Genomic DNA, 13,348 nt, shown 5'->3' with positions numbered 1-13,348 from the left:
GTGCTCAAGAAACACCCACTGGGATGGCTGGGAGACTTGCAGAAGCACAAAGGTCACTGAGTTCCTGCCCACCACTGAGAGTCACAAGAAGAAGATGATGATGCACTGGGACCAGCAGGGTAAACACTTTTGCTATGCCATATACTATCTATATCAATCAAGGTAGAAGAATTTTTTAATTTGAATGTACAGGTAATTTATGTAGGTGGAAATTATTCAATTTAGCTACAATAACACTCCCCCCTGCCCCCCCCAAACATATATTCTCGCTGACAAAACCCAACACTGTCCTAATTAGCAAAAGAGAGATTTACAGGATCTGGCTGAGGTATCATCACTCATCTGTCAGTTTGCGGTGCTGTGGTGGCCTGCATCTGGCTGTAATTGTAGAAGCTGTACCACCACTATTTCACTATCAGCAGTCACCCTGAATGGCAAGGTTTTAGAAATTTTTCAGAGTAAGATTGAGTAGGATGAAAAGCATGGAGCTCTACCTCTGGAAAAGACTAGCTATTGAAAATCTTGTGGATCACAAACAATGGTGTCCAATATCATCTTTGAAAGTGCGGACCCTCAGGTAAGAAGGCACTCAGAATACACTGTGGCTTCAACACTGGCCTTGAGTGTACCGTCAGTTATGAACATCAGGCAAGGTTTTTCACCATTTGTTCTTGTTGGACATGGTTTTCCAGGATTCTGAGCTGACTCTACAACAATAACAGCAAAGATAATAAAGCAGGAAGAGAAGGGACTTAAAGTTGAGAGGATATATGACAACTCCGCATATGTTTTCTGTTATACTCTAAAACAATCTTATGTGGGCATCAATAGACCCAAAAAGCTCACTGTCTTAGCATTGACGTCAGTGAAGTTTTGGAGATGGTAACTATTTATGGGAGTAGAAAGCTCCACCTTTCTCCCAAGGTGCTGCTGCTGATTTCAAACTGCCGACCTTCTGGCTAGCAGCCTATGTGTAACCACTACACTATGACCATACATCATTTCGGAAATACTGACAGGGGACACTGAATTGGTTTTACTTATAATAATTTTGTTGTGATATAATTGATGAACCACATATTTCAATAGTTCAATCATATTAAGAAAGGTTGTACAATCATCATTAGGACATCATCTTCCTTGTACCAATTACTATTGACTCCCCAATTCCCCCAAATCGTCCCGTCCATGCTGGTACATCAATTATTCATCCAGTCACTGTCTTCATAGATCCCTGGGTGGCAGATTTCTCATCCTTAAAATATAAAGAGGGCTTATTTATTTATACTCAAGCTTTTAGATAATTTTACTTTATTTATTTTTTTAGAGGAGAGTGTGAAGGCAGTCCCCCACTAGCACAAATCATACAATCTGATTCGCCACATTTGTGGAAATTTCAAGGGTCAACACATTCAGAGTGCAATGGACAAGCCTCACCCTGGGAAAACGGCCTTCGTGAGTGTGGTATCTCCTCTGCCAGGGCCAGTGATGGGAATTTGACAGTATGCTTTGGAACATAGTTTCACCAGCCAAAATTTTATCTGTTCACTAGCTCCAACTGTATACACTCCGTCCTTTTCAAGATAAAAATTTGAGTATGTTCACGGTATACTCATACAGCCAGCCTTCGTAGACTTGACCGCTATTGGATTCTAGCCCCATATGCCATCATTAGGCATTGCTTGCATTATTCCTGATCCTCCACTGGTTTGATTTCTGGGGCTTTTTTGCAAAGCTTAGCTCTACAGCACTCTGCTCTCACTTCATCACTTAAGTAGCTATTACCATAGCTTCCCAAATATAATGCACCCAAATAAATGATGTGCATAGGAAACCAAGGTGGGTGGGAATAATGCGTGGAAGGGGGGTTTCATGAGGGGATTGCATGATTTGGAGAAAAACAAGTAATGCATGTGATAGTGTACAAACACTGATGGTACTCATTCTCCACCACCCAGTTCAGTCCATCTCCGTTAGGAAGCCTTTCCTGAACTCCTCACTGTGGGCTAAGTGCCCCTTCGTAATGCCGTGCATGCTTCTTACCACCTTTCTTTTGGTATCTGAGTATGTGAGCATTATCTATTTAAATGTCTCCCTCTTGAGTCTGAAGGCAGAAATAGAAATATATTAATATTTCAGTCCTCATTACTTAATATTAGAAATAACCTGAATGTTTAAAAAGCCTCACTCTTTTGGCATTCATACCCTCTCTATGTCCAACTGCTCTAAGGAAGCTTTCTAGTTTATTCTTGATATTATTGTTGTATTTATACATGCCCTGAATGGGTTTGTTCAAGTAGATTAGGTGTTATCCTCTCTGGGGTTCAAATGCATTGTTTGGAGAGAGATTTCAGCATCCGTCGCCAACATGTCTACATTTGTGGATCAAAGTGTTAATAGCAGTGTAATACCAAAGTGTCAAACATTTATGGTCTGGAAATGCTTCATTTCAGCCACAAATGAATATTGTCAGAGGCTATTAACTGTGTCACCTTAATGGATGAGGCCACTCTCCCTGCCTGGCCTTGCAGGGGTGCGCACCTAGAAGAAATGTTGCTCGATCAAGGAGGAGAAAGGTAAAGGGGGCAATCTCGTAGAGAACAGAGTGAAGTAGACCATTAGCCTACACAGGGTTCAGGGCATGGTTTTTCCGTTAAGTTGAACTTCAACAGTTTGGCATTTCAGATATTGCTTAACTACCTGGAAATTGAATTATACCCAAGTGGTTTTATCCTTAGTGAACCAGAAATTTCTTGGCTGGATAGGAAAAAAAGGAAAAGGAAAACAGAAAGCATAAGCCTGCTTCCTGCCCTTCCCATGCTGACTGTGGGCTTAAATGGTCATTCCATAGGCTTCCTGCCCTCCCATGCTGACTGTGGGCTTAAATGGTCATTCCATAGGCTTCCTGCCCTCCCATGCTGACTGTGGGCTTAAATGGTCATTCCATAGGCTTCCTGCCCTTCCCATGCTGACTGTGGGCTTAAATGGTCATTCCATAGGCTTCCTGCCCTCCCCATGCTGACTGTGGGCTTAAATGGTCATTCCATAGGCTTCCTGCCCTCCCCATGCTGACTGTGGGCTTAAATGGTCATTCCATAGGCTTCCTGCCCTCCCCATGCTGACTGTGGGCTTAAATGGTCATTCCATAGGCTGTTTAGATGAATCAAATGCACTCAGGGTTCTGGATGTGAAAGGGCAATGTCATTAAATAGGTAGAATAGACTTCTGTTGCCTACAATAGAACAATGAATGGATTTTAATTATGGTGCTGGCGAATTATGGTACTGAGGGTCCCATGGATTGTCAAATTGCCAAAGGAATAAGCAGGTCTGTCTGGGAGGAGGCGCTGTCTCCACCCATGCTAATCACAGGTGATGATGGGGAGAATTTACCTCCAGTACGTCAGACACATCAGGAGAACCCACTCCCTGGGAAAGGGCATTGTGCTTGTTCAAGTAGAGGGGCAGCTACAAGACTGACTGAAGCAGTGGCTACCACCATAGGCTTCAACGTAACAGCAATTGTGAAGGTGGATCACAACTGCACAGAGTTTGGTTCTGTTGTTCCCACATTCATTTTCAATCAGAACCTACTTGACACCTCCTAGCAATTGACTTCAATAGCCCGTACACAGATACCTCAAAGCAAATATCGTGCCCAAACCTTAAAAGTCCTGGTTTAAGGATTCGATGAGATTTATTTATTTCCCATATTCTGGAGTGTACAATTCTGTTAAGTGCCATTGAGATGGTTCTCACGCAAAGCAAACCTATGTACAAGAGTGAAACACTGCCTGGTCCTGCACCTCATCGCAATTGTTTCTGTGTTTGAGCCCCTGGGTGTAGTCCGCATGTCAAACCATCGCATTAAAGGTCTTCCTCCTCCTTGCTGGCCCTCTACTTTACCAAGTATGAAGCCCTTCTACAGCCCTCCGGATGACACGTCCAGAGAACAGTTGTCAAAGTCTTAATATGCTTGTTTCTAAGAAACATTCTGGCTGGACTTCCTATCCTGACTTATCACAGACTTACTCATGTGTCTCTCTGTCCAATATATTTAATCAGATTTTTAAAATTTAGAACTTGAGAAGAAATCTCAGATGGCATCAATCACTAAATGATCTGTTAGAAGTAAAGTTATTTGCTCTTTATGTGAAGGGAAATTTGGAAACACAAAAGTAAGTTAAAAGATATTGTTACAAGATTGTAGAAATATTTAATAAAAACATTTTATTAAATAGAACCATGAAGCTGTTTCTTGGCATGTTCTCCATATTGATCTATACCTTTCAGAACGTGGTGTTTCCATCTCTCTTTCCTTTAGTTACTCGGATAATCCCTGTCAATGTTCTTTGAGTTTGGGGAACAAAGTGAAGTTATAAGAGACAAAACCAGGGCTGTAGGGTGGATGGGGTGAGACTTCCAACACAATTCTAATAGCACCTGTTTTTCTGCCCTTGAAAAAATAAGCAAGTGCATTGTCACGATAGAAAAAAAATTCCTCAGGGGAATTTCTTGGTCTTTTATCACAGATTCTGTTTTCAATTAGAAACAAAAATAAAAACAAAACCTACAAACTGTCACAATCAGTTTTAGTGCACGTTTTCACCTCCATTTTTTCATTATTTGTTCCTAAATTTCCTTCAACCTTCCTGCCTTGTCCCAATAAACTATTACATCCATAATTGTCTCTATTCTTCCACTCTTTCTGTGCTTTATAGATTAGGAAACATATCAGAACCATTTTTTTAAAAGAGGGGTGGAGGAGAAAGAAAAGACCACTGGCCACACTAAGATAAGCCAGAAAGAATTCAGGGAAGGTAAAGAGGGAGGTCAACCGACCAAGTATCACATTATTCCACAGTTCCATCCACTATAATCAAAGATGTCCATGTCCCTCAACTTTGAGCAGATGGGATCTGCTAGAGGCATGATCTGAATAGGTACCTTTCAGGTAGATTTTGCCCTTGGCCCCCACTGTCCTTCATAGCCTTCTACAAATTGAATGTTCACATTTTAAGCTCTGATACCTTTTCCTTCATTATATTTGAATTTTGTTATTTGTCATGTTTGGATCACACAAGCTGGTGTGCTTCTTCCATGGGGAGTTGATGCCTCATTTAGATGGCTGCTTGTTTGAACACAAGCTTGTAAGGCCCAGACACTATTCCAATTGATAGCCAGGAACCATCTGCTTTTTTTTTTTAACCATACTTTGCTATAGCACCCTTATCTTCTGTGAAGTAGAGGAATGAGCAGACTCATCACATAAGAACTTGCACTGGGGACAGAATTAAGTGGGAGCCCAGAATCCATCAGCTTGTCTTTGGGTTATGTATAACTCTGGTTTATTTTAGTAGTCTTGTGTTAGTCTGAGTAGACTAGAGAAACAAATTCATAGATACTCATGAGGAGCTGATGTCAAGGGCTCAAGTAGAGAAAAATGTTTTGAGAATGATGGTGGCAGCAAATGTACAAATGTGCTTGACACAATGGATATATGTATGGACTGTGATAAGAGTTGTACAAGCCCCCAATAAAATGATTTAAATAATAAAAATAAATACATAAAATAAAAGAAAGCTTTATGTAAAAAGTAATTGTACATTAAGAAAAAATCCCAGCCCAGTCCATAAGTCTGACATGAGCCCATATGTCCAATACCAATCTATAAAGTCCTCTTCAAACTCAGAAAACACATGCAATGATGCCAAATACAGGAAGATTGCAGGCCAGTGGGTGGGAAGTCTTGTGGATCCAGAGGCACTGTAAGCATCTCAGTGTTGGCAGGGGTCTCCAGGTGGCTCTTCCAGGCCAGGGTACTAGCATAGTTCCATGTGTCTTGTCAGCTGAAATGTCTCTCAGGGGGTAAGCCTGCATCCACCTCCAGTGAGATATGTATCTCCTTAGTGCCTCCAAACGAGATCATCAAGCTGCAACCTGATTGACCGACTTAACTCCATCATTTCTCTCTTAATCCTCTCAAATTGACAACAGTTTATATAATGATCACTGGTATTATTACGATGTTATGGTAAAAAAAACATTACCAATCATCCCCCCATGGTTATAAGAAGATTCCATCAATAATCTCAATAATTTATCCAGTAACATTGAATTAAGATACTGCTGAGAAAAACAGCTTATGCAAGTATAGTACAACTGTGAACCATAATCCATGAGTTGTTGCTCTGTATAGATTAAATTCTTAAATGATTGAACTCTGTTTACCCTGATCATGAGGATTGATGCTAAAGGGAAATTTCCTGGACCATTGCTTACAAGGACAGGTATTTGCCAATAAGATGAATACATGTCATATTAATGTAAGAAAGACATTAACATAGTAAATATATGGTGGATCTGGGTTTTCTTCTAATGGATGCTCACTAAGCCAGGGATTCTAACCAAGGTCCAAAATTGTCAATTCCACCATCTTGATGTGGCTGCCACTTTTTTTTTCATGTCCTTTCATCAGGGAATTTCAGTCTTAATTCCAAGGGCTACAAGTTATATTGAAATCGGGTTTTGTTCATTTAGTGTGGCTTCCATGATGAGCCCTTCTGATGTGGCCTCTGGGTCGGAGGGAGGGGAGGGATATCATTTCCCCCATAAGACCAGAGTCGAGGATCAATGTAGTGCATAGTCCATGGCATGGTTGGGTAGAAACTAATTCCAAATGTCTAACCAGAACATAATACCAGGTTTGTTCTCTCCTTGGGTCTTCTCTAAGTGTTGTGCCTGTCCCTGCCTGATATGAGGTTACTCCTCCCCACTGACCCACCAACACAACTATAAACACTTCCTCTGAATCCAGCTGCTCCCTCCCTGGTGTTAACTTGGCTTTCATTCTAGCCAAGTTCCCTCTTCATTCCTATGGAGTTTTTTCAATTGGTTGTCACTTTGTCTCAATGTTGCATGGAATTAAGGGGATGCCTTTTCCCATGCTGCCTTTTCCCCCCTCATGAAAGAGTGACCCTAGCCTATGGAAGGTCTCCTCTATTGAGGCGGTCCTTTTGAAGTACATATAAGACCGGTGATACCTGGTTCATGGCCAGGGACCAGGTTCTCTACACCTTTGGGAACTGGTTTAATTGTTGTTTCTCCTTTACGTAGTGGGACAATACAGTGTTTGTCCCTTTGTGACTAACTTCACTCAGCATAATGTTTTCCAAATCCTTTCAAATCATGTGATGTTTCATGCTTTCATCGCTATTTTTTAGGGATGTATAGTATTCCATTGTAGGCACGTAGGTATGTTTCTTTATCCATTAGTCTAACATTGGACATTTGGCCGCTTCCAGTTTCTTCTATTGTGAACTGTCCTGTAATACACATGGGAGAGTCTACATCTACTTGTGGCTAGTCTCTTATTTCTTTGGGATATATGCCCAACAGCGGGATTGCTGGATCCTTTGGGATTTCAATTCCCAGTTGTTCTAAGTATTAACATATAGCTTTCCATAATGGTTGCATGTATTTACAAGCTCACCAACAGTACACAGGAGCTCCACAACCTCTCCAGCATTTATTGTTTTTTGTTTTTTTTTAAACTAGGCTAGCATTATGAATCGCATCTCATTGTGGTTTGAACATGCATCTGTCGGATGGCTAGTGATTGTGAGCATTTATTCGTGTGTTTGTTAGCCATTTGTATGCCATTTTTGGTGAACTGTTTATATATTTTGCCCAATTTTTAATTGGGTAGTTTGTTACATTTTTATTGAACTTTCTTATTGTACAGTTTTATAGATTTTAGTAATTATACCATTGTCCAATGTGTCATTGGTAAAAAAAAATTCCCACTCTGTGTGCTCTTAATTTACTCTTTTGATGAAATCTTTTGAGATGTACAAATGATTTATTTTCAACATATCCCAGTCATCTATTTTATCTTCCACGGTGTGCATTCTTTATTAGACTTGGTAGTCAATGCATGTCTTACAATAGGTCCCAAAAGTATGTTCCAGTTATTTCATTGATGATCCTGATAGCTCTGGGGATTATGCTTAGGTCTTTAATCCATACAGGATAGTAGCTCTTGGTATAAGTAGGAAGTAAGTTTGCAAAAGGCTATGTATGGTTTCTAAGAGAAGTCATAAATCTAATTATGAGTCACCATGTGAATTCAGCCTCCGTTGAATTCTTATTGACCATTAATTGGTGTGGTTGTTACATAATCTCCTGTCAATTTGCGAAGGGGTGAGTCTAGCCTGTCACTCAGGTCTCAGCTTGATGACCTCATTTGGATGCGCCATGGAGATAAATAGCTGACTGGAACGCAAATACACACACTCTCTGCTTCGTCTTCCCGCTGACAAGTCACATGGAGATACACTGACGCAGCCAGAACCCTGGAACTGAAGGAGCCATGTGGAAACCCACACCAGAACTGAGATGCTTCCACTACTACTGGGTCCACAAAACGTTCAACCCTCTACCCTGTAATCTTCCTGTATTCAGCATCATCACATGGCTGCATGAGTCTAAAGAGGAATTAATGGACTAGTATTGACATATAGGGTAATAACAGACTTATGGACATGATCTGGGCTGGACTGGGATGTTTTCTTAATGTATGATTGCTTTTCGATATAAAGTTGTTTCTTACACATATGAGTGTCTCTGGATTTGTTTCTATAGTTACTGGACTAACACGCTGGCAAGATGAATAGCACACTGAATTGGAAAGTAGGATATTGTCTCTCCTCTTGCAGCTCAGGAGATAAGCAACATAGCCTCAGGAGCTTGCCTGGGCATTACTATAATGGACATTGGGGTGCTAGGTTCACATGGTCATGAAGAATCCTGAACCAATCGTGTATGCTCTTCTGTCGATCATGATGCACATACCCCAATCATAGTCCTCTTTGGTCTCAATCATGGTCCCAGTCTACTACAGTTGTCCCACTTGTAACTGTGATAGATTGAATTGCCATCAGTCAAGCTTTTGTGGCAGTTACCTTTTCCCTCTCAAGTCTTTTCAACTCTCTGATTCTATGGAAATGCTTGGATGCCAATAAGACTATGTACTAATGGCCATCCTTTTGTAGATATGTCTTTATCACATCTTTTCCTGTTTTAGACAATAATCTTCCTCCTTAAATTATATTTGAGATTTGGGGTCTCCTTTTTTGTATCCTTATATAGATGCAAAAATAATTTGAGAAAAATCAAATGTTCAACACAAACGCATATCTATGAGTTCACACTGATACTACCCAAATTTTATTTAATTGGCAACTATTTTATTAACAATAAGAAATTTGGCTCTTAGTCTATGAATAACATACAATGAACTTACTTGTTCCCCTCAAGAATAGTAAATTTTCTTCACTAACACTTTATCCACTTTTAATACCAGTTAATTTATATATATAATTTTACAACAATAACATACCATAGAGCTTCCCATACTTTTGTATCACCAGTGATGGGATAAGTATTTCCAGCTGTTGGATGTCTGGTTGAGCTCCAACATTCTTTGTCAGAATCCTTTGATACTTTTGGTACCGCCTGTTTTAGGTCAGGTTTCCCAGGAAACCGATTCTAAGAAGTATAATTGCATGTAAAGTGTATATTGGAAAGCAATGGAAGTATAATCCGCTAGAAGGCTGGAGAAATTTAACTGTAATACTTTTGTGACAAAGATATCAGTTACTTCCACGGAGAATGGTAGAGTGTGGATGGACATTCAGAACTGTCCTGCTTGGAGGCAAAGACGATAAACATACCCATATATTGACTTAGGAATATATATTCCTGGGGGAGGAACTTGCCTATGGAAGAGAGGGGCTTTTACTTTATATGCTGAGGGCAAGTCTCAGAGAAAGATTCATTTAATGCTCAGCTCCTAGTACTGCACGTAGCTGAGGGAATTAGTGCCTTATCTCTAAAGGGGGAGTCTGTGCAATGTGTGACAGCAAACCACACACTACCTTACCAGGTTTTTATTCATGCCTTATCTAGCTACTGGATAGAGTGGTAGAGAGACATTAAAAATTGAATTTCACTTGCTGTTCCCATATTTATAGTCTTAGACAAATCACTTGATGCTTCGGGCACCAGCATGGCTACAAGCACCATGGAAATATCAGACTTTTGTCTAACCTACTTATGAGGGTCTTAATGAGAACAAAATGAAATAATGAATGGGGTAAAGTTTTGAAAACTCTGAAAACACACAAAATGACTCAAAGTTCCAACTTTTGCCTGAGCCTAAATGCATGACTATATATGTTATTTTTACATCTGTGATGTCAATTGCTACTGCCGTTGTTGTTAGGTGGCACTGAATCACTGCCAACCCATAGTAACCACATGCACAACAGAACAAGACACGGCTTTGCTCCGCCCCATCCTCCCAGTTGTCCGTGTGCTCCAGCCCATTGCTGCAGCCATGGTGTCCACCCATTTCATGGAGGGCCTTCCTCTTACATGCTGCCCTCCATGTCCCCAAGCATGATGCCCTCCTGGCTACAATTTGACGTGCGACACTTTTCTTGGAAAGAAAGGATTTATATAGCACATGAGAAATCACGTTGATTTCCCCCCTCATGTGTTGACTCTCGGCACATAACTGATGTCTGCTATTAACAAAAGAACACGAAGACATGGACACGTGCACATCCAGCTGAAAGGCTTATGCCAGGAAGCAACCATCAGCTAATAGCTTCTACCTTCCTCTCTGTGGACCCACTTCCAGGAAATTACCTGCGGAGCCACTCAGAAATAAAGAACAAGTACAGGTATGCATTGCTTCACATCCCAAGAACTTTGTATGAGTAGCATGCTCTGTAGTTTGGACATTGTATGAAAACTGTGTGAAAAACATATGTATATATTTGCATATATAGTCAGGTGGATTCTCTAGTGTAGGCTAAAGGAATGGGTGGTGAGAGCAGGGGAAGCTGAGAGGCCAGCAGAGATAGTGAAGACTGTACAGCCCCGCCCAGTATTTTATCATCCTGAACCTCCAGCGCAGCCTGGGCCTCACAGTCCCCACCACCACAGTCTACCTGTCTCATGGACAAAGCCCAAGAGTCCACGTGTGGAGACATTTGATCTTTCTCATTTGCCTGTATACAATGCAGAAGAATTTGAGTATGGAGCCTTTAAACCCATCAAAGGAAAGTAATGTACTTCCAAAACAATCAACCAAATAAACAAAAGACCCATCATAAGATGGGACCACATGCAGGTATGTAGTCTGATGTTGCCCAAACAATGCTAAGAAATGTATATGTATGTAAAGACAATAAACATCTCCCGTTGAATGAGACATAAAGCAGTGCAACATAAATATCCTCCGCCTATCCATTGCAGGACATAAAAGGGACAGGAGAAGGGGGAAATTGCTCCCTATCCTGCCACGTTATGCAAGTGTTCGGCAGAGGTGCCTTGGAACTCAGAACCGCCCACACGGCTTGGGTAGAATGCCAACAGAGCAGATGGAGCAGCTTGTAAAATATCTTCAGATGGTCCCAAACATTTATTGCATATTTTTTGTTACAATGTACATAAATGAAAAAAATGATGGTCTTTGGCTCCTTGAATTTTTATTGGTTTTAGAAATCAGTTTATATCATTTAAAAATCTGTCTACATAAGGAAATTCACTTAATTAAATACGTCCAATAACGCCTGAATTCAAGCATTCAGCACTGAGTAGATTACACGGCTGGGGTTTCTAATAGTCTCTGAATAATTTGTGTTCAAGATCAGCTGTTCCCCCTGACGAAACATGCTGTTGCTTGTAGCTCTGATAGCCGCCTCTTAGCCAGAGACAAGATTTGCCTGAGGAACAAACCATATCTAGAGCAGAGCAGGACAGAGCGATGTAAGGGCAGATTCTTAACATGAAATCTCTGATTAACAGATGCTGTTGATCTTGTTCTGCACTTCCAAGTCCATTGCTACTCACAGTGACCCTAGAGGACAGCGTGGAACTTCCCCCCAGCATTTCCTGGATGGTAATCTTTCCTGGAGCAAATAACGTTGTCTTTTCTCCCATGGGGCAACTGGATGGGCTTTAACACGCTTTCTTTCACAGTCAGGTGCTTAACCTTGGCCCTACCAGGACTCCTCAAGAAGTGTTAAACTCCAAACTCACTGCTTTCGAGCTGATTCCAATTCATATTGACCCATAAAACAGCGTTTCTGAGACTAGAACTCTTTATGGGACTTGAAAACTTCATCTTTGTCCCTAGGTGCAGCTGGTGATTTAGAACTGTAAACCTCATGGTTAGTGCCCAACATGTAAGCCACTACTCTAACATGGCCCTTAGAACTTTTTGTTGTTTGTAATAGGTAATTAGGCAATAAAATCATTGAATAGACAAAAATCACCAACTATAGATTATACTCTGCCTTTTATTAACCATGTGTCTTTAAAGCAATGACAATCTCCTAGATAAACCCCATTTCCCCCCATTTGTTCCATGGAGGTGATAACTTCCTTATCTTTATTGTAGAATGTGATCTTTATTGTAGAATTGGTGTGTGTGTAGAAATAAATGCATGTTAATTTTTTAAAAATTATTAAGAGTTGATATAAACTATTTAGAATTTAATATTCAGAGAGTTTATGAAAAAAACTTTAACACAGTGTGCCAACAGACTGACTCCACACAAGAAATGTGTGTTTAATGACATTATACTTTTATACAAACAAATGAACTGAAACTTATTCCATACCAACAGCCATAGGCCCTTCATCTTATGAAAACAATCAGAAGTGATCATTTTGATTGGAAAAATTAAACACAACAAGCAAATAACCATTTCCAGAAGAATGCCTACATTACAAAATCACCTTCAGGACATTAGTGAATTAGATTCCTTTAGTTTAAAAACTCATGTTTTCCTGGTAACTTTGATAGGTTACATTTTGATTTTTCATAAAGAAAAATGACAGCACATGCTTACCTCTTTGAATGAGCAAGTGGAATGAAATGAATTTGTCTCAGAGGAAAGGTTGTTAAAATATTAAAGATAAATGACAACATTTAACTAAAGAATCATATTTGTGAGAATGATAGAATACAGAGACAAGGATCTCATTAATCCCCTATTGTGTTGACCCCATTTTGGAATAAACCATAAATCTAGAATATTACCTACCATAGATGAAGTTTAGTAAATACAAATACTTAATACAAGTATTTAATAAATAAAATACAAGTATTTAATAAATACAAGTATTGCTACATTGTCGTTAGATGCCATTTAGTCCATTTCTTCTCATAGCAACCCCGTGAGCAATAGAAGGAATCTGCCTGGTCATTGTCCTCCTCAAAATTTCATGGTTGAGCCCATTGTTGCAACCACTGTGTCAATCCATCTCATTGG

At 40.1% G+C, this 13,348-nt stretch overlaps 1 non-coding gene across 1 annotated transcript; it reads right to left on the bottom strand.

Annotated features, from left to right (window-relative positions):
• Positions 1-1,324: 1,324 nt before the first annotated feature.
• On the bottom strand, positions 1,325-1,489 carry LOC142432996 (U1 spliceosomal RNA). The gene has a single exon (XR_012781059.1). It is a non-coding gene; the product is annotated as a U1 spliceosomal RNA (small nuclear RNA).
• Positions 1,490-13,348: the final 11,859 nt, after the last annotated feature.

Source organism: Tenrec ecaudatus, chromosome 18 (assembly GCF_050624435.1).
Source record: "Tenrec ecaudatus isolate mTenEca1 chromosome 18, mTenEca1.hap1, whole genome shotgun sequence".
Classification (NCBI taxonomy): domain Eukaryota; kingdom Metazoa; phylum Chordata; class Mammalia; order Afrosoricida; family Tenrecidae; genus Tenrec; species Tenrec ecaudatus.
This window is presented reverse-complemented; position numbering and strand designations above follow the sequence as displayed.